Source organism: Zingiber officinale, chromosome 3B (genome assembly GCF_018446385.1).
Source record: "Zingiber officinale cultivar Zhangliang chromosome 3B, Zo_v1.1, whole genome shotgun sequence".
Classification (NCBI taxonomy): Eukaryota; Viridiplantae; Streptophyta; class Magnoliopsida; order Zingiberales; family Zingiberaceae; genus Zingiber; species Zingiber officinale.
In genome coordinates this window covers 49,389,589-49,416,000 of record NC_055991.1, presented here as the reverse complement: position 1 = coordinate 49,416,000, position 26,412 = coordinate 49,389,589, and positions in this window count along the sequence as shown.

Genomic DNA, 26,412 nt, shown 5'->3' with positions numbered 1-26,412 from the left:
AAATTTGATCTCAATATCAAAATGTGTTTTTCATCCTTAAATCAATTCAATTGATTATTAATGCAAGAGATGATGACATGGCATAAAATGGTAACATAAATGAAAACATGTGCCAATGTCATGATGTCATGGCATAAAGTTTGAAACTTAAATAAACATGACATAAAAACTAACCTAAGCATTATCATGACATTTCAAAAGATAAACTTAAATATGATGTCATGACATGTGAGAGCAAATAATCATGGCAAGATTTAGCATGAATAAGACATACCTAGATTACCTATCTAAGTATCCTTAGCCTTAGCTAATACTTAAGCTTTAACCCTTGATTGCCCTAATATGCCAAAATCCTAATTTTGACACTTCTTGAACTCTAGATTCATCCATGCCACTTAAAGATCAAATTTATCCTCAAATCTTGGCATGTTTCATTTTTCCTCAAGAATTCTCTAGATTTTCCCAAATTGTGCCAATTGAAATTAACATCATCATTTTCCATGATGGCACATTTTACTCTTCCAAGGAGTAAATATTCCATTTCATTTTCAAAGGTTCCCAAAAACCTTGAAAATGCTCCTTGAGCGTCAATTTCCTCAAAGTTGGGTTAACTACCCTTCTAATCGGAGTTGACACTCTCTAACCCATCTATGGGGTAGAGAAGATGCTCCTAGGAACCCAATACCTATTTGAGCTCATTGGGTTCACTAAATATTCACTAGGGATAACTTCTCTAGCAACCCTCCTAATGACCCTCTTAGGCTTTAAAGCCTTGGTCATTTGGGACTCATCAAGATCAACTCTAGGGGTGACTCCCCTTGTGACCTTGGTGATGGTCTTCCTAGCCCTAGATTTTGTTCCATAATCGAATGGAACATTATGATAAGTGGGCTTGACCACTTGGGACTTAGGTTTGTGACCCAAACCTTTCTTGTCCTTGGACATTGGTTTTTGACCCTTAAATCCTAGAGATGACTTCTCCAAGTTCTTAAGAGCCTTTTCCAAAGTATCAAGTCTTGACCTCAAGACTTGATTCTCCTTCTCTAATACCTCAAGTTTTAATTTGTCATTGTTCTTTGAGGCATTCCTAGGCATATGTCTAGTTGATTTGGGATTCCTACCTAGGTTTTCCTTAGCCTTAGATGAGTTAATTGTAGGGTTGGCTTTCCTAGTATTATCCTTATCTAGGCTTACATGTTTGGCTCCTAAGCACATATATTGATTCCTAAGATTATCATGCTTATCATTCTTGACAATTGCAATAAAACTACTAGCATGAGTCTTATTATTATTGCAAGAATGTGCCTTAAATGTTACCTTAGGGTTTGCCTTAGCTCCCCCTATCGACGTGCTCGGTCTCTTGTCCTTGTGAGATTTCCTCCCCCTCGGACATTGACTCCGATAATGTCCCCTTCGCTTTCATTGAAAGCACACCACGTGCTCTTTGCCTTTGCGTATCGGGACTCCGGCTTTCTTGACCTTTGGCGCCGGTGGAGCCTTCCTAACCCTCTTTGGACACTTACTCTTGTAGTGCCCAAATTCCCTACACTCAAAGCACATTATGTGTAATTTGCTAGAAATTAAAATGCTTGAGTTACCTAGGTTTGAGGATGAATGAACGCTCTCTCCTTCATCCCTTCCGGAGGTAGAAGATTCTTCTTCTTCTTCCGAACTTGAAGAAGAACTCTCCTCTTCTTCTTTAGATGTTGAGTGGCCCTCAACTTCTAAAACCATTCCTCCATGATGTGAACTCCTTGGCTCACTTGACTCCTCTTCATGACTTGAAGTGGAGTTCTCCTCATGGAACTTTGCCAAGTTATTCCACAATTCCTTGGCGTTGTTATACCTATCTATCTTGCACAAAACATTATTAGGTAAAGCAAATTCAATAATTTTTGTTACCTCGTCATTGATTTCGGATTGTCGAATTTGCTCTTTCGTCCACTCCTTCTTCTTGATAGGTTTTCCTTCCTCATCCATCGGAGGGGAAAATCCTTCTTGTACACAAAACCAATTTAACATATTAGTCCTAAGAAAATACATCATCCTTACCTTCCAATATGTGAAGTTGTCGTGAGACTCATAGAAGGGTTGAATCGTGACATCTTCTCCATAGAGATCCATCTCTAGCCCGTGCTCCCCCGGGTGTTGATCCGTCGAAGAGCGGCCTCGCTCTGATACCACTTGTTAGGATCGTTCGTACTCGTCTAGAGAGGGGGGGTGTGAATAGCCGACCCCAAATCGTCGTTTCTTTCTACAAAACGTGTTAGCGCAGCGGAAAATACAAAGAAACGAAAGAGAAGAAAAACCAAACCTTAACACAAGGATGTAACGAGGTTCGGAGATTAGGGCTCCTACTCCTCGGCGTGTCCGTAGGGTGGACGAGTCCAGTCAATCCGTCGGTGGATGAGTCCCCGGAGAACCGGCTAATACAATATACTCCTTGTGGGTGGAGAAACCTCGCCACAAACGTTTGCAACAGCAAACAAAGAGTACAAGAACAGTAAGAAAAGCAATACAATATGAATACAATAGCACTCTACCAATTGCTTGCTTTCTTGTCGACTGGAGGTGAAGCAGCAACTTCACAACCCAAACGTAGCAGCTGGTCGACGACTGGAAGCTCACGCGAAGCTTCGGAGGCGAGCTCAATCAAAGCTCAGTTGAAGCAGAAGCTTTAGCAGCAGAAGAACAGAAGTTCTAGAAGAAAAGAAGAAGTCTAAGTGCAGCAGCAGCCCTCGACCCCTTTATACCTGCGAAGAAGACAGCCGATCAGGGAAGAAGCCTTCGCTTCTGTTCCGTCCCTGATCGGTCCATGGACCGATCAGGGAACCTCCTAATCGGTCGTGGGGACCGATCAGGCCCTGTGCTGATCGGTCCCCAGATCGATCAGAAAGCTTTCACAGAGAGTTGCCCAACTCTCTGTGTGGAATCTGATCGGTCCCCGGACCGATCCCACGCGTCCCTGATCGGTCCCGGGGACCGATCAGGCTTCAAGCTGATCGGTCCCCAGACCGATCAGTAAGCCCATAGAACCATGATCACCTTCTGTTTGTCATCTGATCGGTCACCAGATCGATCAGATACACAAACGTATCGCTGGATCGGTCTGCAGACCGATCCAGAGCTTGGTTTTTGCCCAAACCAAGTCCAAACCAACATCCGGTCAATCTTGACTTATTGGTACTTCATTCCTAGCATCTGGTCACTCCCTTTGACCTACTTGGACTTTCCTCAACACCAGATGTCCGATCATCCCTGATCCATCTGGATTTTCCCTTGCCTGGCTTCACTCACCCGGACTTTCACCTGGCTTCACTCACCAGGATTTCCACACTGCCTAACATCCCAGTTAGGACTTTTTCACTGCCTGGCTTCACTCACCAGGACTTTCCAACTGCCTAACGTCCCAGTTAGGACTTTCCCACTGCCTGGCTTCACTCACCAGGACTTTCCACACTGCCTAACATCCCAGTTAGGACTTTCCCACTGCCTGGCTTCACTCACCAGGACTTTCCCTCGTGCCAAGCTCCCTGCTTGGACTTTCCGCGTGCCAAGCTACCTGCTTGGACTTTTCCCCGTGCCAAGTCTCCATACTTGGACTTTTCCAGTGCCAAGTCTCCATTCTTGGACTTTTCGCGTGCCAAGCTCCCTGCTTGGACTTTTCCCGAATCACGGTCAACCAGGTCAACCTTGACCTAAGGTTGCACCTACAATCTCCCAAACACCTATTCTTGTCAAACATCAAGAATACAACTCTCTTCTCGTCAAACATCAAAACACAACTCGAGTCAGGTCAACTCGAGTCAGGTCAACCAGGTCAACCTTGACCTAAGATTGCACCAACAGAAACTTGGAAGGAAGACAAAGGTTTTGGTGGATTCTCATCTCAGTAGTGTTGGGATCTTAGATGGCTAGAGGGGGGGTGAATAGCTTCTTAAAAAAAACTTAGACAGAGAGTTCTACACAAAAACTAGTTAGCACAGCGGAAGTGGAAAACTAAAACGAAGGAAGAAAAACACACACACAGCAGACACAAAGATATACGAGGTTCGGGGATAACTTGCCCCTACTCCTCGGCGTGTCCGTAAGGTGGACGACTCCTTGATCTTCGGTAGATCGCACCCCGGATAACTTCCGGCTACAAATCCTCCTTCTCGGTGGAGTAACCTCCCCACAACGTCTCAAGAAAGATCTAAGTTAAAGCACGAGACTTACAGAAGCTCGGTGGCAAAGGAGAATAGAAATGCTTACAACCACGCGAGGATCAGTAGCAGAAAACAGAGATCGCAGTTCACCCGAGAGCTCAAGAACTTCGCACAACAGCACAGACTTTTCTTTCAAGCTTTCTTCTGTATTGTTCTTGTTCACCTCTCGCTGTTTTTACTGCTTCTCAAAAACTGATCTCTGCTGTCACAGATCTGGTCAAAACTGCGCAAATCAGCGATGCAGCCAATCCCTCTTCCTCCTTACCTGGTTCTCTGAACTCACACCAATGATATCACAGTCATCACTAGCGTCTTCTGAGCTCGAACCAATCCCCAGGAGTCAAGCAGATCGCAGCCCAATCGCAATCAGAAACCCAGTGAACGTTGATGCCTCAAATGCATCTGTTGCAGCAAATCACAGTGTAAAGAGCTCTTGTCTTCTTCTCTTAATGAAGCTCAATTTGAATTCAACCATGAGAATGTGACCTGCAACCTGCAAGCTAAAAAGACTCACAGCAGATGGTTAAAAACAGATGGGCGAAAACAAATACGGCAATCAGAAAAAGTGCATGCAAAACAAACAATACCGTGGATCGGTCTGCAGACTGATCCACGCTTTCTGGATCATCGCTGATCGGTCTGCGGACCGATCAGGTACTAATCTGATCGGTCCCCAGACCGATCAGATGTCGATCAATAGCGAATTCTAATCGGTGCGGACCGATCAGGCACTAATCTGATCGGTCCGCAGCCGATCAGATGTCGCTCTTCCCAAACGCTTACGGCCTCGATCGGTCTCCGACCGATCGGTAAAATCCGATGAGCTCGATCGATTTCGATCGGTGCGATCGATGTCGCTCGAGCCAGCGATCGATTCCCGATCGGTCGGCGCACCGATCGGTGTCAAGGTTTCACCGGATCGGTCCGCATGATCCGACTTCTCGACTTCGATCCGGTCGAGCCCTCTCGACCTAGTCCGGAGAAACGAGCTCCTAGCCCTCTCCGACTTCATCCGGTCCAGAGAACGAGCTACCGAACCCTCTCTGACTCCGCATGCCAAGTTTCCTTCTTGGACTTTTCAACACCAGATGTCCGATCACCCTTGATCCATCTGGATTTTCCCTTGGCTGGCTTCACTCACCAGGACTTGCACCTAGCTTCACTCACTAGGGTTTTCACCTGGCTTCACTCACCAGGACTTTCCAACTGCCTAACATCCCAGTTAGGACTTTCTCAATCAGGTCAACCTAGTCAAGCTAGATTAGTAATTAATCTGAGTTAAATATCTGATACAAACTTAAATCAGTGTCAACAGCAAAACAACATCCAGGTCAGACTGTATCAACAATCTCCCCCTTTTTGTTGTTTGACAACACGATTTAAGTTTAGATCAGAAATGCTCATATACCCATAATTTTAGGGAAATCAGGATCCTCCCCCTAAGACGGATACACCACCAAGTCAATGACGGGAATCAAGATCCTTCCCGTTATCCTCTCCCCTATAATCAAGCTTTCATACATTTCTAAACTTAGGTATCCTCTCCCCCTTTGTCAAACACCGGAAAGGTGCAAATGAGGTGACAAAAATTCAAAAGGCTCCCCCTTAACCCATACTGCCTTCTCTTAACTGACCTAGAATTCCCTCTAAGGTCACAATATGACAATAAGAAAGACATAAGATACAATCAAATCATGGCATAGGAACAGCATATTAAAAACCGATAGAAAATTAAGCATAATAAAGAGCAAGCAAATATAAAACTGAGTAGCATAAATACATGAGTAGCATCAGAAGTGCAAACATCCAGGTCCGACATAAAGACTAACAAATAACATCCAAAATACAGACAGTCAACAAACAAACTGTATCAATCAATATCCTCACACTGAGGAACATCACCATCATCGGCAGGAGGGGTGAAATCCTGAGGCGGCACACTGGAGGATGGATAGCCTGGGTAAGACTGCGGAGGCGGGTAGCGTGCCATCCATCCGAGTAGCAACTGCTGTGTCACCACCTGATGACTGTGCATATCATCGAAGCGCTGGTCAATCTGCCCACGCAGGTCATCGTAGCGCTGGTCTATCCGAATGCGTAGTCCATCGAACTCAGCAGCCACCATCTCCTCGTGTCGATCAAAGCGACTCTCCAGCTCGGCGATCTGCCAGCGCAGATCAGGATCGGCCTCTCCATCGTCAGCAGCAGGAGGAGCAGCAACAGGAGCAACCTGTCGTCGAGGTAACTCACCTAGTGCCCTCCCATCCTTCCACCTAACCGCCCTAGCCTGTCCTAAGATTCCAGACTTGGAAAATGCACGTTTCCCAAGTCGACAATCCTGCCTAACCATCTTTACTATCCTCCCCTTAGAGACATCAATACCCAGGGTCTCAAGCCAGTCAGTAATCACATGCCCATAAGGCATATAGATGGTGTAACCGCTTGGCTCGCTATGGGATATGATAGAAGTATAGACACTCGACATGACATCAAAGTCAAGACGCCTACGCAACCCGTAAAGCATCAGACAATGATACGGTCGAATCTCTGCCAATGGTTTAGAAGTAATAGGTAGAAGACAGTTTGTGACAATTTTGAAAAGAATGTAATCAGGAGCAGAAAGGCCAAGGGCTGCAAATGTAGGAAAGTCGACATCTAACTCATCTAATCCATCCGGTCTCGGATGTCCAAAGAAGTACTCATAAATTGAGTCAGATGAGACATCAAGAGGATGAGGCACGGGTTCAGGCAAAGAAGGATAGAATGAGAACATCGTCCCCGAACACAAACGACAGCCTAAATAATCAAAGAAGGCAATTAAGCTGAAATCAACGTTTTGCTTAGCCACTCTTGATCTATAACTACCATCAATAGTCTGATGAAGGTTGTTGTAGAATTCAGAAACTAGGTCAAAGTTGATATCTCTCTCTAAATATACCAAGGAATCAAGTTTATAGTAGGCTATGGTCTCCGTAATCGCTGGACAAAACTCATTCATGTATTTTTGATCGACTGATCTACATGGGAGCAACTTGAAGGTCCTTTCCTTAAAGGATTGTTCAAACTGTTGGTTGGGAAATCTTCCCGAACTGGATGGTTGAGGTCGGGAAGGAGCAGCAGGAGCTTTGGATTTATCTTTGGACTTGGAAGTACCCTCACCTACTGGTTTCTTCCTAAGGGGACACAATGGGAAAAAGAGGAGCACAGGAGCCAACCGAAACACAAAGCCACAGATATGTGAGAAATGAAATCGAAATGCCAAAATTTCAGAGAAATAGGAGTTACCTTGGTGCCATTGAACTCTTGGCTAGAGCTTCGGAGGGCTAGAACTGGGACTAGTGTTCCGGCGTGCAAAGAGAAGAGAAAGGGTGAGCTGGTGGGAAGAGTCGGCTAGGGTTTCGCGTGAATGAAGAAAAGAAGGGATCGGGAGGTTTTAAGGGTTTAGATCGGTGTATAGTGAAGAAATGATCGGACGGTTGTCCGATCAGAAGGTATCAGAAGCCTCCTGATCGGTCCATGGACCGATCCAGGAACATCCTGATCGGTCCACGGACCGATCAGGAGACGATCAGTACGATCAGCGAGCTTCCTGATCGGTTGGTAGACCGATCAGAGATTGATCAGTGGCTTTTGTGCCGAATTGATCTGATCGGTCTCCGGACCGATCAGGGATCTCTCTGATCGGTCTGTAGACCGATCAGAAAGGGATCAGTAGCGGGCTCGAGCGTGCCAGGCTGACTTGATCGGTCCGTAGACCGATCAGTGTCTGATTTCTCCCGTAATTTCAGTAACTGAAAGTAGTAATTTCAGTAACTTGTGTTCGATAATTCGTGGAAGTTTCTCTAGGAAAACTCCCAAGTTCAGCACCTAGAACATGGAGGATCTATAAGCATAGCTCTTACCTAAAAGTTATGGTCTGAACATGTTTATAGCCCTAAAGTTTCAGATTCTTATCAAACAAAACCTCACACTAACTCCAACCATATGGAGTTCTGTCTTCTTGGTCCTTAAGAGTTCAAAACATATTTTTACTAAACTCATCTCTATGATCAGGTTCAAGTTTGTCAAAATATAAACAACTTGTCCTAATTTGCAATCAAGGCATGAAAGCTGAAATTCTTGATCCTTGTTATGTTTAGTTTCAAGTTTGTCAAAATATATCCAAGTTGTTATTATTTCCTTTAATAACCTATCGTTTTATCAATCAAAGTCATGACATGAACCAAACAACAATACCAATCAACACATCAACCATCAACCATGATTAGAAAATTTCTAGGCAAAAGTCCAACCAAGATTCCTTGGTTGGAATATATGAGTAAGATCTAGGAACCAATTACACATGAATTATGTAATGGTGTTCCCCATACTCAATTAATGTCTCTTCAACCTAATTATTCAAGATATGCATGATACATTTGAATAATTTGGTTGTTCCTAGCATCTCACCCCATTTCTAGCAAACAAAAATATTTTGTTAAACCTTATAGTTTGTGTGAGATGTTCCCAAGTTGCCCAAAATCATTCCCAATTACTCTTGTCATTTACTAGTCCTTATTGATCATGGTGAAGTTCTAATGACCTAAGGAGCCAAACACATTCCCAACTCCCTCCTTAAATGACTAAATTCATTCTCCAGAAGGGGTTTGGTGAAAATATCAGCTAGGTTTGACTTTGACTCAACATATGTGAGTGCAATGTCTCCCCTAGCTACGTGATCTCTTATGAAGTGATGACGCACTTCAATGTGTTTGGTCCTCGAATGATGGACTGGATTTTTAGTTAGGTTGATAGTGCTAATGTTGTCACATAGCACTTGTACACCCTTATAAGAAAATCCATAATCCTCTAGGGTGTGTATCATCCACAACAACTGTGATACACTCTCTCCCATGGCAATATATTCGGCCTCGTGGAGAGAACAACACAATGTTGCTTCCGACTTGACCAACTAACTAATGATGAACCTAAGAATTGGCAACCCCCACTAGTGCTTTTCCGATCCAATTTGCACCCAGCATAATCGGAATCGGTATAGCCTATCAAGTCAAAAGACTCTGTACGAGGGTACCATAGACCTACTCGAATTGTGCCCTTAAGGTATCTCAATATTCTCTTAACTGCAATTAAATGAGATTCCTTGGCACAGACTTGATACCTAGCGCACATGCCCACAGCAAAGAGTATGTCCGGTCGACTAGCTGTGAGATATAGAAGACTACCAATCATGCTTCTATATTGCGTTAGATCAATTGGTTTTCCACTCTCATCATTGTCAAGGCGAGTGTTTGTCGCCATTGGAGTGGACACTTCCTTAGAGTCACTCATATTGAATTTTCTAAGCATCTCTTGAGTGTATTTTGTCTAATGGACATAAATTCCGTCTCGAGTTTGTTTGATTTCAAGTCCGAGGAAGAATGTCAACTCTCCTACTAGACTCATCTCAAACTCACTTTCCATGTGAGAAATAAATTCATTCAAATAGCCCTTGTTATTTGAGCCACAAATTATGTCATCGACATATACTTGGGCTACAAAAATGTTTTCACCATCTCTACGTAGAAATAGTGTTGGGTCTATTTGGCCTCTTACAAAGCCCTTTTCTAATAGGTAAGTTGACAACCTATCGTACCATGCTCGAGGTGCTTGTTTAAGCCCATAAAGAGCTTTCTTGAGCTTGTACACGTGGTTTGGAACTTCGGTATTCACAAACCCCGGTGGTTGTTCAACATAGACCTCTTCTTTAATGAAACCATTTAAGAAGGCCGATTTAACATCCATTTGATAGAGCTTGAAACCTCTATGTGCAGCAAAAGCTAGCATCAAACGAATGGACTCTAATCGGGCCACGGGAGCATAAGTCTCATCATAATCGAGACCTTCGACTTGACTATAGCCCTTGGCTACAAGTCTTGCCTTGTTTCTTACAACTTCTCCCTTTTGATTTAACTTATTTTTGAAGACCCATTTAGTTCCAATAATGGTGGTCTTCTTAGGTCTAGGAACTAAATCTCATACTTGGCTCCTTTCAAATTGACCTAATTCGTCTTGCATAGCTATGATCCAATCAGGATCGTGCAATGCTTCATCAACTAGTCTTGGTTCAATTTCTGAGATTAAGGCAACCTCATTGGACTCATTTCTAAAGAATGATCTAGTCCTAACCCCTTGTTGGATGTCTCCCACAATCTGGTCTTGGGGATGACTAGAGGCTATCCTAGATTGTCTTGGTGTTGATGGTGCCTCATGAATTGTCTCACTAAGCACAGGCAAGGACTCAATATCTGGCAAAGGATCAGATTGAGTTCTTTGTTGCCTTTGCTCATCAACATCAGAGTCAACTTCGACTCGTTCTTCATTTTGATCATTCAAACTTAGATTTCTAAGTTCAAATTGAATTTCTCCTACATCCCTTGATTGATCATTTAAGTTAGGAATTTCTTCAAAAGCTACATCAGAGGACTCTTCAATCAATTTAGTCCTCTCATTGTAGACTCGATAGGCTTTGCTGGTAAGAGAGTACCCGACTAGTATCCCTTGATCAGCCTTCGCCGAGAACTTCCCAAGATGGTCCTTGGTGTTCAAAATAAACACCTTACAACCAAACACCCTAAGATGTTTAATTGTAGGTGGTTTCCCAAACCAAAGTTCATGGGGAGTCTTTCCTAAAAACCTATGTATTAAAACTCGATTTTGCACATAGCAAGCTGTATTCACAGCTTCAGCCCATAAGTAGCTCGGTAGTGAGTACTCATTGAGCATGCTTCGTGCAGCCTCTTGTAGGACTCGGTTCTTTCTCTCCACAACCCCATTTTGCTGTGGGGTCCTTGGAGTAGAGAACTCATGCCTATATCCCTTTTCTTGACAAAACTCTAAAAACCTATGATTTTGAAATTCCCCACCATGATCACTTCTAATGGTTTTAATTGTTGTCGATTTTTCATTTTCAATTCTTCTACAAAAGGAAATAAAAATATCTATAGTTTGGTCCTTATGTTTCAAAAAGAAAGTACATGTGTATCTAGTAAAATCATCAACGATTACCAAGCAATATCTACTTCCATTCAATGATATTACACTACTGCAATCAAATAGGTCCATGTGCAATAAATCTAAAGCAGTAGATGTACTTACAGTGCTTTTACCTTTATGAACACCTTTTGTTTGCTTACCCTTTTGACATGCATCACATAGTTTGGTCTTGTGGTACTTGATGCTGGGTAAGTCTCGCACTAATCCTTAGTTGGCCAACTTCCGGATGTTCTTCATGTTTACATGTGCCAACCTTCTATGTCATAGCCAAGACTCTTCTTCTTTTGACATGAAACACTTAATCAAAGCATTAGTAGCACTTGTAAACGATACTTGATAAATATTATCAACCCTTGTGCCTACTAGTACCGTGTCAAGTGTGTCAATGTGTTTAACCAAACATTGACTTGAATGAAATTCAATTGTGTAACCCGTATCACACAATTGACTGACACTTAGGAGATTAAAAGTCATCCCCTTGACTAGAAGGACATTCTTGATATGGAGACATTCGGATATATGAATGTCTCCAACTCCTACAACCTTAAGACTACCATTGTTACCAAATGACACATTACCTCTATTTTTGTTTTGAATGGTAGAAAATAGTGACTTGTCCCCGGTCATGTGCTTGGAGCATCCACTATCAACAAACCAAGTTGATAGACGCTCCCCCTTTACCAATGCCTACAAGACACGAAAGATAGATGTTTTAGGTACCCAAATCTTGGGACCTAATGCATCTACAATGAAAGACTTAGGCACCCATGCCTTTGTTACCTTCTTCCTAGTCTCATGAACCCTAGAAACATGCGATCTATGAAATTGGGTTCTTGACACTAAAGAAATAAAGCTAGACTCCTTAGGTTGGTATCCTAATCCAACCTTGTTGTAGACCGCCCTTTGGGCATTTAGAATCATGTCTAATGTCTTGGAGCTAGTTGAGAATTTCTCAAGCATTTTCTTGAGTTTCTCAACCTCACCCTTCAAGGCTTTGTTTTCATCTTCAAGGAGCTCTAGATGTAGGTCATCAACCTCATCTTCCCTAAGAGCTCTCAAGTTCTCTACTTCTTCTTTTAATGATTTATTTTCTGTTTTTGATTTTTTAAGCAAGGTAGACAAATGTGTAATAGTCTTATAGCATTTTTCTAAGTGAGAAGAGGTTACCTCTTCATCATCCGAAGATGATGAAGCCGCGGCTGATGTGCTTGAGTCATCACTCTCAGATTCGGACTCCTCCCTTGCCATGAGTGCCAATTGCCGAGTACTCTTCTCCTTCTTCTCTTCCTCCTCCGATGAGCTTGAGGAGGATTCATCCCAAGTGGCCTTGAGAGCTTTCTTCTTCTTGGCTCTTTCCTCCTTCTTTTTGGCCCGTTCCTCCTTCTTGAGTTTTGGACACTCACTCCGGTAGTGGCCTTTCTTACTACACTCATAACATGTAACATTAGTCTTATCGATATTTTGATCATTAGGTTTACCTTTTCCTTTATATCTCCTGCTTCTTCTCATGATCCTCCTCACAAAATTTGCCATCTCGCTTGATGATGATCCACCTTCATCATCGGACTCGGAGGAGGATGAAGATGAAGGAATCTCTTTCTCCTTCTTCTTTTCTTTCCTTCTTCTCCCATCCTTGCTCTTTTCTCCTGCAACCAAAGCTATACCTTTCTCCTTTTGACCTTTGTTAGCAAGTTCATGAAGTTCCATTTCACAAAAGAATTCGTCTAATTTAACAATGGAAAGATCCTTGGAAACCTTGTAGGCATCTACCATAGATGACCACAAGGCATTCCTTGGAAAGGATTTAAGAGCGTACCTTACTAGATCGCGATTCTCCACGCGTTCATCCACGGAATGTAAACCATTGATGATTTCCTTGAACCTCCCATGTAGTTCACTTACTGTTTCATTTTTCTTCATGGTGAGATTTTGTAGTTGATTCAAGAATAGGTCCCTCTTGGCTATCCGAGAATCTCGAGTTCCTTCTTGGAGCTCGATAAGCTTGTTCCATAAATCTTTTGCACTCGAGAATGGACCTACCTTGACGAGTTGGTCCTTGGCAATCCCACATTGTAAGGTGACAACCGCCTTGGCATCGGCTTGCCCTTTACGAGTTTGTTCAGTAGACCACCTTGATGAATCGAGTTCCTTACCTTCTTCGTCCTTCGGTGGTGTGAAGCCTTCCTTGACCGAGAACCACATGGAGATATCAGTCTTGAGGTAATACTCCATGCGGCTCTTCCAATACTGGAAATCTGCTCCATCGAAGAAGGGTGGTCTATTGGTGCTGAATCCTTCCTTCATGGCCATCTTGTTGCTCCTTGGAATGTTAGTCCAGATGAAGAGCACCAGGCTCTGATACCACTTGTTGGGATCTTAGATGGCTAGAGGGGGGGTGAATAGCCTCTTAAAAAACTTAGACAGAGAGTTCTACACAAAAACTAGTTAGCACAGCGGAAGTGGAAAACTAAAACAAAGGAAGAAAAACACACACACAGCAGACACAAAGATATACGAGGTTCGGGGATAACTTGCCCCTACTCCTCGGCGTGTCCGTAAGGTGGACGACTCCTTGATCTTCGGTAGATCGCACCCCGGATAACTTCCGGCTACAAATCCTCCTTCTCGGTGGAGTAACCTCCCCACAACGTCTCAAGAAAGATCTAAGTTAAAGCACGAGACTTACAGAAGCTCGGTGGCAAAGGAGAATAGAAATGCTTACAACCACGCGAGAATCAGTAGCAGAAAACAGAGATCGCAGTTCACCCGAGAGCTCAAGAACTTCGCACAACAGCACAGACTTTTCTTTCAAGCTTTCTTCTGTATTGTTCTTGTTCACCTCTCGCTGTTTTTACTGCTTCTCAAAAACTGATCTCTGCTGTCACAGATCTGGTCAAAACTGCGCAAATCAGCGCTGCAGCCAATCCCTCTTCCTCCTTACCTGGTTCTCTGAACTCACACCAATGATATCACAGTCATCACTGGCGTCTTCTGAGCTCGAACCAATCCCCAGGAGTCAAGCAGATCGCAGCCCAATCGCAATCAGAAACCCAGTGAACGTTGATGCCTCAAATGCATCTGTTGCAGCAAATCACAGTGTAAAGAGCACTTGTCTTCTTCTCTTAATGAAGCTCAATTTGAATTCAACCATGAGAATGTGACCTGCAACCTGCAAGCTAAAAAGACTCACAGCAGATGGTTAAAAACAGATGGGCGAAAACAAATACGGCAATCAGAAAAAGTGCATGCAAAACAAACAATACCGTGGATCGGTCTGCAGACCGATCCACGCTTTCTGGATCATCGCTGATCGATCTGCGGACCGATCAGGTACTAATCTGATCGGTCCCCAGACCGATCAGATGTCGCTGTTTCCAAATACCCGCAGCTTCTGATCGATCTGCGGACCGATCAGGCACTAATCTGATCGGTCCCGAGACCGATCAGATGTCGCTCTTCCCAAACGCTTACAGCCTCCTGATCGGTCTCCAGACCAATCAGTAAAATTACAGTAGGCTACTGATTGATTTCTGATCGGTCTACAGACCGATCAGTAATCGTTCAGTAGCCACTGATCGATTCCTGATCGGTCGGCAGACCGATCAGGTGTCAAGGTTTCACTGGATCGGTCTGCCGATCGATCCAACTTCTCGACTCAGTCCGGGTCGAGCCCTCTCTGACCTAGTCCAGAGAAACGAGCTCCCTAGCCCTCTCCGACTTCATCTGGTCCTAGAGAACGAGCTACTGAACCCTCTCTGACTCCGCATGCCAAGTTTCCTTCTTGGACTTTTCAACACCAGATGTCCGATCACCCTTGATCCATCTGGATTTTCCCTTTCCTGGCTTCACTCACCAGGACTTGCACCTAGCTTCACTCACTAGGGTTTTCACCTGGCTTCACTCACCAGGACTTTCCAACTGCCTAACATCCCAGTTAGGACTTTCTCAATCAGGTCAACCTAGTCAACCTAGATTAGTAATTAATCTGAGTTAAATATCTGATACAAACTTAAATCAGTGTCAACAGCGAAACAACATCCAGGTCAGACTGTATCAACAAGTAGATCATCACCCACACAACATCCGAGATAAGAAGAGGAATACGACAGAAGATCGTGAGGTCTATAAGCTACAAAAGTATAACTAGTTTTGTTTCTGCATCATAACTAGTTCATCTTTTGTATGGATTTTGAAATACCAAACACAAGAGGCCAACGATTCTAGGTTTCGAATTTATGATTCGATTTTGTGTTTCTTTTGTTTTTCGATCTTGTGATTCGATTGTTCGTAGTGGTTAAACCTAGGATTATTTTAAGGAGATTAAATATTGAATTTCGTTGAAAGGCTTTGTTTAGGAAGTGGTGGATGATCTCATACCCAAGAAGGCCTAGTGCCTCGCCATATTTAACCTGGAAGTCGATTTCTGAAATAAATATTTCATCAAATTTGTAACATGGGTGGATTTGGATTAATAATGTTAAGCATCGTTTGCGATCCAAGTCTAAACCTCTAAGAACAGATAAGTTAAATTTGGAATCAATAATGTTAAGTTCTGTTTGCGATTCCAAATTTAATTTCTAAAGAACACAATAGATTGTTAGGAAAGGTTCGGGACTTGTACAAAATTTTTGTACAGGGGAACCAATATGATATTTCGAGTAGCAACCAACACATAGATGAAGGGGGAGGCTCCTCAGAAGAAAGCTACAGCAAGGAGGAAGAAACAAGCTTCAAAGCAGACCTGGTAAGTGAAGTATGTTTACTACCCCTGACCAGTTATATTCAGATATTAAATCTATGATTAGATCATTATGTAAGCTAAAATTGAAAAATAATAATTTGAAAAAAAGAAGTTTTTGAATTAAAAATAATCTTAGCAAATACATGCCCCTTAAAAATGTATTATAAATTAAAAGATGAAAATGAAAAATTAAAGGATCAAATTGAAAAATCAAGAAACTTTGCATATAATAATCAAAATACCTATAAAAATTATAAAATTTTAAATTAATATTTTAAATATCATAAGGGCTAAATTAGAAAAGTATCAAAAAAATATGTACCCAAGAAATTTCTTGTAAAACAGTAGGTAAAAATTTATTTTGGATCCTCAAATCTTATTTAGTATGAATAAATGATTATGCATATTATATTAATTTCACTTTCAAAATTAAGTTCGTATGCTTACTGTTAATATTAATTTCTAAAATTTTTCTTCTATTGCTAGAATGAAAAATAACTTAGCATTAATTTTACAGAATTTTTTTATTAAAAATTACTTTATGAATTTTTTATTGAAAAGTCATAATTTAATATTTAAAATATTTTGGATATGTATTTTGAAAACCTATTTTTTGAAAAAATTATCGTTATATTTTAATTTTTGAATAACAAGAAAAATCAGTATTATTTTTAGATTAATAAAACTATTTTTAAATATTTATTTTCAAAAAGTATCATGTCTATTTTAAACATTTTTCATACAATCTTTTTTTTTTTTTGAAATCTTTGTCTAAATTTTTTATGGTGATATATCACTTGAAATTCTATTTGAAAATATTTTTTTTGTAAATTTTTGATAGATAGTAAATTTTATATGGATTAATTATCAAAAACCTTTTTTTTAAAGCTAAAAACTCCTGAAAACTTATTTTTAAAATATTTAATTTTTCATTTGTTTTTCATTCTGTTCTCAATACTTAAAAATATTTTAAAATTTTTTTTTATAAAAATCTAATTTTAAAATTTAACTAATAAAAACTATGATTCTACATAAAATAACTTATCTATGCTAAAATACTTAGAAATTTTTCGTGAAAATTTTTCTACACGTGTAAATACTTCTGTTGCACTCTAAGAAATTTTTTTCCAAATGTTACATTATTTTTGTAAATTTGTGAATATGAGCCTTAAATCTTGAAAAATTCAGACTTTTTAGCTTAACCCTTAGAAACAGTTTCATTTTTATTTTTATAACTTTTCCCCAACTTTACTTTTACTGTGATCAAAGGGAGAGAATGAAAGATGAGAGCTTAAGTCTAGAGGAAGGTTATATTTATAATTTTATAATTTGTAAAATTCTAGTTTTAACTGTTATGTTATTCTACATTTTTATTATATTTTTTCCCTAACTCAAACTCGGATTGATGCAAATCAAAAAGGGGAAGATTGTTGGTACCCCGAGTTAGTTTTGATGTAGCCAATCGAGTTAAGTTAGGTTCTGTGTGTGTTTGATGCCTTTGTGTCTAAGTGTTCAGAAACATAGGAGCACAGGAAGTTGAGCGAAAGGCACAGCTAGCGAGAAGGACGAAACGGAAGAGAGTTAACATCTAAGGAATGAGGTGTTGCAGAAGAGTAAGCTGGCGGACGAGAAGGAGGCACGCGACATTTCCGAGGGACGAGAAACTAGAGCGGAAGGTGTTAGAGTGTATACTAAAAGCCTAGCTTTTTGTAAACATTTATTTTGAAATAAAGAATCACATTGGTCAAATGTTTACACTTATATGCTAAGTGTAATTGTTCAATTAATTTATATTGTAGATAACATGGTGTGTGGTGTCACACATAGAAGATCATGTTATCAGTTCCTTATAAATTATAAATAGTAGCTCATGACTAAGATGGATAAGAACAAACCATTGGAATAGTCGTAGTGTAATTTGGTATTAGTTTATCTTGACTATAAAATTACACTAGTACACTCCGAGTTTATTGAGCAAGACCACTTAAGGTAGTTTCTTTTTATACTAACTGCATAAAAGAACAAGACCTTTGTTATTATGGAAGTGTGTGCTCTTAATCCTGATATAATAACAAGCGTATATATTTAGTATTTATTTCTTTAATTTATCAGTGGGTGAGATTTAGTTCGATAAATCAAGAGGCCCGATAAGTTGGGAAATAATATTATTTATAGTGTGTGTTGTTGATTATAGAAGGAAACTATATTCTAGGAATCTAGGTTGATGATGTCCCCAAGAGGAGCTTATAAGGATTGTTATGTAAACCCTGTAGGTGGACTTAGTCCGACATGACAATAAGGTTGAGTGGTACTACTCTTGGAGTTAGTTATTAATTAAGTGAGTTGTAGTACTCATTTAATTAGTGGACATTCGATTTCTTAAACACAGGGAAATTAACACACTCATGATAAGAAGGAGCCCATATAGTAATATGGGATTGGTGCGGTAGTTCAATAATAAGTCTTTAGTGGTATGATTTATTATTGATGAACATGAGTTGGGTGTTCGGGACAAACACGGGAAGCTCAAGTTCATCGGGAGACCAAAACCAATTCCTCCTCTCGGTCCCTGTCGTAGCCTCGTATTTATAAAGTCTTATATCCACCTAAAGCCCACCTTCTTACCCATCCTTAGGTGGCCGGCCAAGCCAAGCTTGGGGCCCAAGCAAGGGTCGGCTAAGATAAGCCTTGGATGGATCAAGTGGTGGTCGGCCCTAGCTTGGAGCCCAATTAGGTGGCCGGCCATAATAAATTAAAAGGATTTTAATTTTTTAAAAATCTTTTCATATGTGGATACCACGGTTTTAAAAGAGAGTTTAAAATTTAAATCTTTCCTTTTATAGCTTTCTACGAAGGATTAAGAGAAAGGTTTGGTATCTTTCCTTATTTGTAGTTAAAAGGAAGATTTTAGTTTTTGATAAAAACTTTCCTTTTTTGTAACCATCCTAATGGTTTTAAAAGAGAGTTTTAAAAATTATAAATCTTTCCTTTTATAGCTTCCTACAAAAGATTAAAAGAAAGATTTGATATCTTTCCTTATTTGTAGATTGAAAAGGAAGATTTTAATTTTGAGAAAACTTTCCATGTAACCATCCACATATTTTAAAGAATAGATTTTAATTAAAGTTTCCTTTTATAACTAACCATGAAGGGAATTTTAAAAGAAAATTTTTTATTTTAAAAATTTTAGGAAACAAATTAGAAAGTTTAAATTTTGTGTTTAAAACTTTCCATGTTTGGAGGACTTGTAGGGGCTGGCCATTAAAGGGTTAAGAGGAAATTTTTAATTAAATTTTCCTTATTAGCCATTGGCAAAGAAAATAAGGAAGTTTTAATTATGTTTAAAACTTTCCTTATTTGCCAAGACCAAGGAATATAAAAGAGAGGGTAGAGGTGTCTCACCTCACAATAACACATCTATTATTCCTCTCTTCTCTTCCTTGGTGGTGGTCGGCCCTCATCCTTCTTCTTCCCCTATTCTTCTTCCTTGGTGGCCGGCGGTTCTTCATCTCTATGAGTTGTTTGTGGCCGGATCTTGTTAGAGGAAGAAGGAGAGATAGGAGATATTGTTTCTTAGCATCCCTTGGAGCTTAATTGGTGGTCGAAGTTCTTCATCTCTAGGAGGTTGTTGTTGGTTGAAACTTGCAAGGAGAAGAAGGAGGCTTGGGTGAATTCTCGTCTTGGTAGATCGTCACCCACATGACGTCCGAGATAAGAAGAGGAATACGACAGATGATCGTAAGGTCTATAAGCTACAAAAGGTAAAACTAGTTATTAGTTTCCGTATCATAACTAGTTCATCTTTTTGTTTAGATCTTGAAATACCAAACACAAGAGGCTAATGATTCTAGGCTATCGAATTTATGTTTCGAGTCTGTGTTTCTTTGGTTTTTCGATCTTGTGATTCGATTATTCTTATTGGTTAAGCCTAGGGTTACTATAAGGAGATTAAATATTGAATTTTATTAAAAGACTTTGTCTAGGAAGTGGTGGATGATCTCATACCGAAGAAGGCCTAGTGCCTCACCATGTTTAACGTGGATGTCAATCTCTGAAATAAATATTTAATCGAATTTCTAACATGGGTGGATTTGGATTAATAATATTAAGCATCGTTTGCGATCCAAGTCTAAACCTCTAAGAACAGATAAGTTGAGTTTGGAATCAATAATGTTAAGTTCTGTTTGTGATTCCAAATTTAATTTCTAAAGAACATAATAGGTTGTTAAGAAAGGTTCAGGACTTGTACAAAATTTTGGTACAGGGGAACCGATACGATATTTCGAGTAGCAACCAATAGAAGATTGTTCGAGAAGGTCGGAAAATGGGTTTGAGTGAGTCTTATTCCCAATAATCGAAATCACCCAAGCGAGCGGAGCCGGAGTAGAAGACCTGGACGAAAAGTCAACTCGAAGTTGACTATGGTCTGAACGCCCGGAGTCCAGGCACCCGGAGCTACTCCGGGCGCCCGGAGTCCAGGCGGCTGGAGCTACTCCGGGCCCCCGGACTGGTCTAGTTTAGCCAAGGTGCCTTGGTGAGGTGCCCCTGTGCGAAGGCGGTTTGGCCGCCCGGAGCCTTTCCAGACGCCCGGAATAAGGTTATAAATACAACCCTGATTTCAGTGGTTCAGAATCACTTGTATAGGAATCAATTTACTGTTCTACTATTTTGATTGTGTGCTTCCAACCCTTGTAAGAGGCTTCTCCACCAACGATGAAAGGAGAATTTGATTAGTATTTCAAAGCCTTGAATTAACAATCTTTCTAGTTGTAACCAAATAAAATCGATAGTCTCTTTATTTTAATTAGTTTATCAATTCCATTCATATAAGTGTCTTTATTATTTCAAAAGTACAAGAAAGGTTGATTTTATTTTTCAGAGCAATTCACCCCCCCCCCCCTCTCCCTTTGTCGGTCGCATGAGTTCTGACAGAACCTTGACTAAGGCTAAACATCAAGTTATGACGGTTCTGGTTCGAGAATAAGGGGTGGGTCAAATCCCATGAAACTTGCTTTTGTTGACTTTCGCCGAATCTGGTTAGCTTCTTCAAATTAGCTTCGAATGAGATGTGATCGATTCCTAGAGAAAGTAACATACGTCAGAGGACTCACACGGAGTTATTTTGATGAGATAACTCTGATGCCTAAGTCATCACGGAGCCTCAAATAATATAAAGTAGATAAATGAATGGAGAAAATGATGGAGTAAAGCAGATAACAAGAGATTGATGATCATGATTAGATACCCCTTAGAACCTCCCTCCCCTTACCTTATATAGGGAAAGAATTCTAAGAGACATAACTCTTGGAAAGAAAACCAAAGGATGCATCCCATTAAAGGATGTTATAATAACTAAAAGATCAAAAAGAATTTAGATATCTCTATAATGATATGATATTGTCCACTTTAAACCTAAGCCCTCATAGCTTTACTCTTGGGCTCTACCCAAAAGGCTTCATGCCAATAGAGATATCTTTTTCTTATAAACTCATGATCTTTCCCATGTGTTTTCAATATGGAACTGTGTTTGCAACCTTGCAACCCTAGCAATAACCTCCATATAATCATGTCCCTTCACTCATCATGTCCCTTCGCATGCAGGAAGTTGAGAGGTCAAGAAGTTGGAGTGCTCGACAAGACAGGAAGTTCGAAAGCTCGGCGAGTTTGTGAGATCAAACTGAACTGACTCAAAACTGAGTCGATCAGGATGTTGGGCTGACTTAGAGTTGGAAAATGGACAAATCGATAGTCGAGAAGTTGACAAATCAAGACTCGGGAAGTCGGAAGATCAGATCGTGGCTCCCATGTTGACTAACTTTGACCTTGTTCTACGTGGCTTATATATTAACCTAGTCAAGAGTCTGTCACGTGGACCCCGTACTCACCTCTGCATCAATAACTTTCATGATACACCATGTGTAGATAACTAAGAATCATAGTATTTTTGGAGAGGGGAATAGGATATTGAGAGAAGTTTCACAAATGTACAAATATATGTATATCTATTTTGGGCGTGTAATATGATCTAATACAATATCCAATATAGATAGATCGAGAAGATTAACCTTTTTTGATACGTGATTTATTTATTTTATTTATCAGTGTAGCAATTATAGCAAAAGATGATTATGCTTATCTTAGGTGTCATTCACAGCCCACCCCCAGATTATATATACAAAGGAAGGTAAATCACAGGGTCAGTTTATAGCCGACCGCCAAGTGATTAGGAGTGGGTGGATTTTTTTTTTCCAAAAACATGTGTTCAACGAAAATTAATCTCTTATTCTATTATAACAAATTTATCATATTAAACACCCCCGTGGGGACTTATTTTACTTATCATACAAATAGATAGAGGTATCAATTAATAGTGTCCCAAAATAATTGAAGTCCCTTCACCCAAAAACTACTAAATTAGGAAATCGTTAACTTGGCTGAAATTAGGTTATGCTGGTGCTGATTTTGTTTAGGTTAGAATCAAGCTATACTTAACCAAAGGATAATTATGTTATACCCGATAAGAGCCCGTGATAAGATAATGAGAAAGATGAGAGAATAATTTATTTTATCAATAACGTTGAAATTATCAAAATAATTGTTTTAAATAAAATAACTACTTTAAGATATTTTAGTAAAAAATATTTATTAATAAAAATTTAATTAAAAGCCTCTAAATACCCTTAACCGTTATCTTCTTTTTTTTTAATATTTTCAACTGTATTTAATAAAATGAGCATTTATTGTACTGCACCAGTCCTCCGGCGCGATGGAGTTGGGCGCCTTGAAAGAAGTCGACGAGGCTCGTGGAGGTGTCGATAGCGGAGACGACGTAGGGAGGAGCAGAGGTCATGTAGGGCGACAGGCAGATCCAGACGCCGAAGACGGAACCCTCAAACACCACGCAGAGCCGTCTCAAGGTTCCACGAGACCCTAGGCAAAAAAAAATAAATTAATCTTTAATAATGTTTTTAAAAAATTAAATTTTTCTTTATTCTTTTTTATTCAGACTTGGGTCCGTAATCTTATTATTGACCAGAAATCGAGTGAATAGTGAATAGCGAGTCATTCATATTATTGCAGTACAAGTGCGACTGATGAATAGTTCCATAGGAAAAATTCCTTTCAAATCAAATAAAATTTTCTATTTCTCAACAAAAATTTAGCTCATTAGCTATCCCATAGATCTAATACAAATTATTGAATCGTCCCGTGTATTTTTATATTTAAATTGTATGACATGACATATACATGTTATGCAAACAAAAAACAAAACGAAATAATTTTTCTATAAAAAAATGGATTAGACTAAGGTAAGTATCCGTTTTGTTTTTTTGTTTCTTCTTTGGATCATAACCAAATAGAAACTTCTCGAATTATCAGAATCTGCAGTACAATCCTCGGTTATTCAACTTACGGCGAATTTATTTTTAAAAGTAAACTAGATTTAAAAATTCATGTCATGCATGTAATTTTAATTTGATGATATTTCAAAGTTTGACTATTATCGACACAAATATATAAAAAAAATTTGATGCAATTGCTAATAATTTAGATTTGTGTTCATAGTCCCTTCCTTCCATAATTTAAAAAAAAAGTAAAAAAAATATTACGAGTAAAATAGGAGAAGGATGTCTTCTTAGAAAACCAATGATAAAAGAGAAAAAAAATACATAGAACATTAATGAGAGAATGAGTAGATGTGCAACTAATTATAAAATGAGACGAAAGAAAAGAAATTAGATGTAAGGTCTTATATAGTTATATTATAACTTTAGGATTAGAGAATATAATAATTATAATTATTAATATGTAATTAAATATAGTTATCATTGGAATTAATTGAAGAGCACAGTGAAAATTGAAATAAAATAAAATCAAGTAAAATTGTTACATTAGAATCAATGCAAAATATGAAACAAAATCTAGAGAGCACTAGAATGGAAATCGAAGCAAGTCAAATTAAAGCAAAATATGTCACTAGAATGGAAATCGAAACAAGTCAAATTAAAGCAAAATATGTATGCATGCGTGCATAATGCAGCTTGGGACTGCACAGTATATCTTTTAAATGCAAATATTAGATATTAAATATATTTATTTATTTTTAACTAATAATGGGCCTTAATTTTTTGGGGGCCCTAGGCATAGACCTTAATGACCTATGCGTTGAGCCGGGCCTAACACCACGAGGTTGTTCAGTCTTAGGAAGTGAGATTCCGAGTCGACTTGCAGGTCGCCGACGATCCACTCTCCGGCGGTCGAGTCGTAGAGGAAGAGCCGATGCAGGCTAGACGATGCTCTCGTGGTTCGTAGGTACACGAGTTGATATTTGCACTTGAGGTGGTCGTCGTCGTCGAGGAACATCACGACAAAGCCATCGTTCATCAGCGGGCAGCATTCTACCGGCGGGGCAGGGATCCCCCTCTTTTCGTTGCAGGCGGGGTTCACGACGAAGAAGTTAGAGGGGCAACGGTAGAAGAGGAGGCCGCGAGAGGTAGTGAAGAGGAAAAAGGTGTAGAGAAGAAGTCTAATATCCGGTTGAAGCTGTCGGCGATGAAGATGCCGGAGGCGGTGCGGTTGCGTTGGGATTGCAACAAGCGGAAGCGGCGGTCGGCGGCGAAAAGGCCTGGAGAGGAGTTTGAGTTGCAAGATGTTCTTGACCGGAAGGTGAGAGAAGATCTCGAGCAAGAGATCGCAGGGAAGGAGTTGATCAGCCATGGATAGAGATGGCGGCGGCGGCGGAAGGTTCTATTTTAGGATTTATATGATATAGAGTTTAAATCCGATTAAACTCTATATAAAATTTTAATCGGATTGAACCTTCCGGTTAAAATTCTATATCATATCATATAGAGTTTAAATCCGATTAAATTTTTCTTTGAATTTTAAATATAAATTTTATTCTAAAAACATTGCTAGACCATGTCTTTTTCATATATCTTTAAAAAATATTCAAAAAACCTTTTTTCCATAAATGTAAAATTTTCCTTTTTTTTCATATTCCCTTTCTAAATTAAAAATTTTAAAATAATTTCGGATTAACATCCAAAAACTATATAAAGAAAATTAAATTAATGCTAACAGATTATATTCTAAGTACATAACAAATTAATACAGAAAAAATAAACTGACACAAATTAAATTTTTTAATAAGCAAACTGCATATAAAATTTAAATTGATGATATTAAATGAAATGCGATAATATAATTCAACCTAAATTATAATTAACTTAAATCATTATAAACGTGTGTCAACAATTAATTTGTAGGAAAACCATCTAGTTTATTATATTATAGAACATTATAATAATTAACATATTAATTTATATATATTTAAAAAATGTAATGATTTAATTTGGATTTTACTAATTTGTATATCATCAGAATATTGAAACTAAATATATGTAATTGTTAGTTTAATTTTTATTTATTTTGTTTGATTTGTTTTACTAACAGTAAAAAAAAAATTCCCCATAAATGTCAAGATTTCCTTCATCAAAAGGTCCCAATTAAGTTTTTATAAAATAAATTTTTGAAAATATATATAAAGTCAATATACATAATTTAAAGGGAATAATGAGCCTGAGAGGCATCTCATCTTTCCGTTGTCGTTCTCAAAGCATATATCAAACACTTTAGTATCATATCATGCAACTCAAGTATCAAATATCTTCTATGTTGTTGCAAGTATTAATACGGTTTGCTCATCTCATATGTTTTCCATTGTGTAACCTCAGGATTCTGAGCTAATAGTTCATTGCCCACTCTATAAATTTGATGATCTTTTCTTTAAATGGGTATTAATTCTTCAACGGTGTACTTGTGAGGTTCTCACTCTGATTTAGTGGTCCTTTTTTGTTTACTCTCAGAAAAGTAATCATCTATTCTCTTAGGTTTAACAAGCTAAGAAGATGCAAGATAAGAATCCTCCATACTATCCATCCGTAGACAATGGATACACTGAGTAATTTCTAGTGCATTTTGCTAAGTAATCCATATATTTTGTATTAGTGGACAAATGCCTTCCGTAGATCTTATACCTCTTTTCTTGATCGATCGGATGGAGAGGTCAAAATGATTTCATGATCAAGGGGAAGTTCGTATGCATTTTTCAGGGCCTCAACATCATCCGCATCGAACCGGGACTCCATGGTGGTGTACCAGAGTTCGAGGACAATGGTTGAAGGCTGTGAAGGACTTGCCATTGCAACAGAAAGCAAAACTGAAGGAAGAAAGATAATCGAAGGAGTAAAAAGGTCGCCGGGGGGTCACCGGGAGCAAAAGGAAAGGCCGCAGATAGAAAGCAGAGAAGATGGGAAGAAAACTTACGGGGAAGGTTGCCTGAGGGGGTGCGAAGGAGACCGCCGGAGCAAATTGCACAGGAACGGAGGAGCAGCGGTCACCGAAAACGTGGAAGCAGACGCGAGTGAG